General features: G+C 38.0%; 1 long non-coding RNA gene across 1 annotated transcript; it reads left to right on the top strand.

Moving 5' to 3' along the window:
• The first annotated feature begins 1,016 nt into the window (after window positions 1–1,016).
• On the top strand, window positions 1,017–3,646 carry LOC135222214 (uncharacterized). The gene is made up of 4 exons (XR_010316220.1): window positions 1,017–1,070; window positions 2,220–2,321; window positions 2,475–2,579; window positions 3,541–3,646. It is a non-coding gene; the product is annotated as an uncharacterized LOC135222214 (long non-coding RNA).
• Window positions 3,647–3,987: the final 341 nt, after the last annotated feature.

The following is a 3,987-nucleotide window of genomic DNA, read 5'->3' as shown; positions in this document are numbered from 1 at the left end:
CACTGCGACAAAAGGATGCTAATTTCCATACCGCATCTTTCAACAGGTATAAAACGCAAATTATTCCGATTAACATCGACGCCTGCTGAGGACGTAAATGACTAAAAATACTGGTAATCGGTCGATTAACCTCAGGAAACCGGCTTCTCTCGCTGCAAATTATCTAAGCTCCTTTAAGTACGTCCATTCTGACGGAACAATGGCATAATGCAGTTGAAATAAAGTTTTCTTCCTTCACTCTAAAAGCTCTTCTAATTCGTCTAAGCTGGTCTCCAGAGAGAGAGAGAGAGAGAGAGAGAGAGAGAGAGAGAGAGAGAGAGAGAGAGAGAGAGTGGTTCCGCTTTTGTATTCAAGAGACGAAGTAGTCGAGCCGTGCCCAAGTAACTTTTCTATTACTCTCTCAGGCCGAGGAAAGTTTCTCCTACTTAATTCTAATAAAAATCGCCTGAATTTTTCCTTATTTCCTTCGAAATAATCTAAAGATCGTAAATGACTAGAAAACACTGACAAACTGCATCTCATCGTTTCTTAATACGAGCAAGCTTCGTTGAAAATTAATTTATTTTTATCTCCCATATCCCCAGAAGTAGTAAATAGCTGCTCCCAGATCGAATAGGTTTACTCGAAATGACTGCCAGCACGTTATCCAAAGAATATTACAGCTCTAGACTGTTTCATCCTCTGTATGTTAATCCTTTCGATGGACTTTTTCAAATTATTGCTGTCTTTAGCTATTTACTAATTAATTTTAGTGGGTATCTCACTCTATACCTGCCTGTTAATGGAGTATTCCCTAGATATTGAAGGTAACAACGATCATTAAAAAAATGTTATTATTTGTAAGTCGGGCTTGGTCATACCAACCAGCGGGGAAATCGCTTTGAAAGCCTGCCACCCATTGGCCAAAGCTCATAGCTTCAGCCAATGAGAGAAGGCGATAGATATAGTTTCTTGGGTGCGGTGGAGGTCTCTGATTGGCCAAGAGAAAATATTGGCTGACGGTTGACGCCCTTGAGCAGTTCGTATGCAGCCATCTACAAGACAAGGTATTTGTAACTCGTTTCCACAACGTGAGTAACCTTTCATGACAGCAATTCTGTTTGATTTAGGTTAATATCTGGTGGTATTTATCCCTTGAGTGTATAGTAGTTTGTTTCCGTTAGAATCCCAGCGTTCCAATGAGCACAGTGATTGTCGATAATCCGTCTTATTTTAGAGCTGAGAGCAGTTCCAGCGTGTCAGTTCCAGTTAACTGAAGGTGAAGTTCTGTTTCAAAGAACCTTATTAATGGCATGAGTTTTCAATCGCGAAACAAACCTAGAAATCTGTAACGAAAAGATGAATTAAATAATCAGTTCTTAAATATTCAGTCTGATTGGCAGAACGGAAAAAAGTTATATGGCCCAATACTCTTGCTTTATTTTTGCGTAAGTTTTCATTTATATGTACGTTTATTCACCTTAGTGCACGTGAATCTCTTTCCGGAAGTCCGTACACGAGTCGGGCATGGGCATTTCTCTCTCTTCCGCTCTGCGTGAAGTTTCAAACTAATTCAGCAACTTGACTCGTTTTTCTGTAGGTAACTAGTTGCTACTCCCAGTAGCCTAATCATATGACACTTAACATTTCCTAGTTAAGTGGAAGCTAAATTCCGTGAAATGACTACATAATGAAGTTCTATATTAGAACACCGTATCTAGAGATATGGTTGACATTGGGGTAGGATTAGGGCTTGTCTTTCAGTATGTCTGGCATTGAAGAAAAAAAGTTTTCACTTGGCTATTGTTATGGTTTAAAATGCAACGCCATTTTCATTCACTTTCAGTAAAGGGAATATAATCAAATGACAATGCTGAACAGCCTTTCTGCGTGGTTATTTTTCATTCAAATGTTGCATATGGCGTTCGTTGACTTGAAGAGGGTCAGTGGGGTTGAGATGGGTTTTGACATCTTGGGAAAAGGTGTTTAATAATTATTGAAAGACGTCTTAGCCGTTTAGCTGGCGGTATTTTGTTTTCAATATTACCCGTTATTTTTGCTGATTATGGTTACAATGGAAGTGTTTAATCGTAAAGCAAGAGTAACGACGCCAGTTCATACCCCGTGAAGTAAATCCCTATACAGGTCTTTGTTTTTAAATTAGGCTAGATGAATGCAAAATCTGTCATATTATCATTATTTGTGATTTAATTGCTTAATAAGGATTATTTTATTTGTAGGAAAATACAGTGCAACCCTCGACTCGAGAAGAATTTTCCTCCCTCCGGCTTACCAGTCAAGAGCTATGGAAAAGACAACACTCTTAAGAAGGCTGTCTAAACGTAAGTGGCCTTCTCATCATTTTTGTTTTTCACATTATCATTTTAAATATCCGAGTTTGTTTGCTGCTATAATATTGTCTCGCATATGCTGTTTGCTCTACTTGTGTATTTGTATGTTTTTCACTTAACTAAACTGGATAATTTTCATTTTAGGATGATGATGCTCATAATGGAAGTTGCGCATCTCTCTAGCAACATCATCGATCGAAGATTATGGAAATTATTCATACGACCCACAGTTAACAAAGTTGACTTAAGGTAAGTGTTCCTTTGGCTATCTTTTACTTTTTTCCCTTCATTTACATATTAAGAAATCTTATTCATTTCACATCTGTTCAATGACTGTTATATCAGTACAATACATTATAAAAAAGCCGGAGTACTGTTTGCACATAGAACGTCAGTATGGTGCTTTAGGAAGCTTTGCACTATCAGTGTCGCCTAAAAGTAATTATGCAGTGTAGGCTCAGGATACGATGAATACTATATATAATCCTCATCATAATAAAAGCTAGATCAACTAACGGTCCAAAAAAAAAAAATTTAATAAAAAAAACTGGTTTATTGTACACCTGTTCATATCAGCAATTGACATTCAGAGGACAACGCAACGTACAGTTCTCTCTCCCTCTCTCTTTCATGTTGCACAGGTGGTTTCAGGTCGTTGACTAAGTTGGTCAAGGACCTATCGCGTGGCTGGCTTCCTTGTTTAATTTCAAGGATATCACTTACTCCATCCTTTGTTCCTTAATATTCCTCTTAGTAAACTTGTTTTTACGAGAATTAAGTATTTTTCCCTCAAGTTATTGAATAGGTATAAGTTGATATGAGAAGCATTGATACTGTTGTTAGCTGGTTAGATTTCTGATTAATCTGAGGCCACAGCTTGAGAAGACTTGTTGAATATTTCGGTTGTAGTTGGAAACATTATTCGTTCAGAGTTCGCTTTGGCTTTTTTTTATTTATTTATTTTTTTTAATGAGGCTACTTCTCAGGCACCAAGCATTGCGAAGATCGTTCAAGAAATATGAATGTTTCTTAGCACCTTACAGTAACACAAGCGGTTCAAGTGTTACTTATTTCAAAATAATGACAAATTGTAATTTGCCTTAAATGGATTTATCTTTTATTGGGGTTATTCAAGTGCTAACCGAACCCCAGGTGTTGCACTCTGATATCTCTCTCTCTCTCTCTCTCTCTCTCTCTCTCTCTCATTAAGACGTAGACATCGACATCAACAAGGCACAGAAGACGTCAGCGATTTATCATCAGTGTCCGGAGAGGTCGTGTGGTAGTGTTGGGGTAAAATCTCGCGTAACCGATTTGTACGGTGTTTTTTTTTTTCCCCTGTTATACAAAACTCCTAAAGAAGCGAGTTACTCGTACCAACCCTTAAAACCATTTCATGTTATGATGGGGATTAGATGTTGAATTAGTTGTATACACTGCGTGGTGCACATTCTCTGAAGCCTGGAATACCTTCTGGTTGAGGTCTTCACCTACGACCCCTTCCAGTAGTTTCGATGTTACTTCCTTTTCTAATGGCGTTTCCGTCGTCCCATCCTCATTTGGCCCACCCATATACAAGCCTGTGTGCGTGTTGTTATTTTTTCTCCTTTTTTTATATAAAGTTTCTGAAAGGCTTATGAGGTCAAATGAACTTAAC

The sequence above is a fragment of the Macrobrachium nipponense genome, chromosome 3 (genome assembly GCF_015104395.2).
Source record: "Macrobrachium nipponense isolate FS-2020 chromosome 3, ASM1510439v2, whole genome shotgun sequence".
NCBI classification, from domain to species: Eukaryota; Metazoa; Arthropoda; class Malacostraca; order Decapoda; family Palaemonidae; genus Macrobrachium; species Macrobrachium nipponense.
The sequence above is the reverse complement of the archived record's forward strand: the minus strand, read 5'-3'. Positions and strand labels throughout refer to the sequence as shown.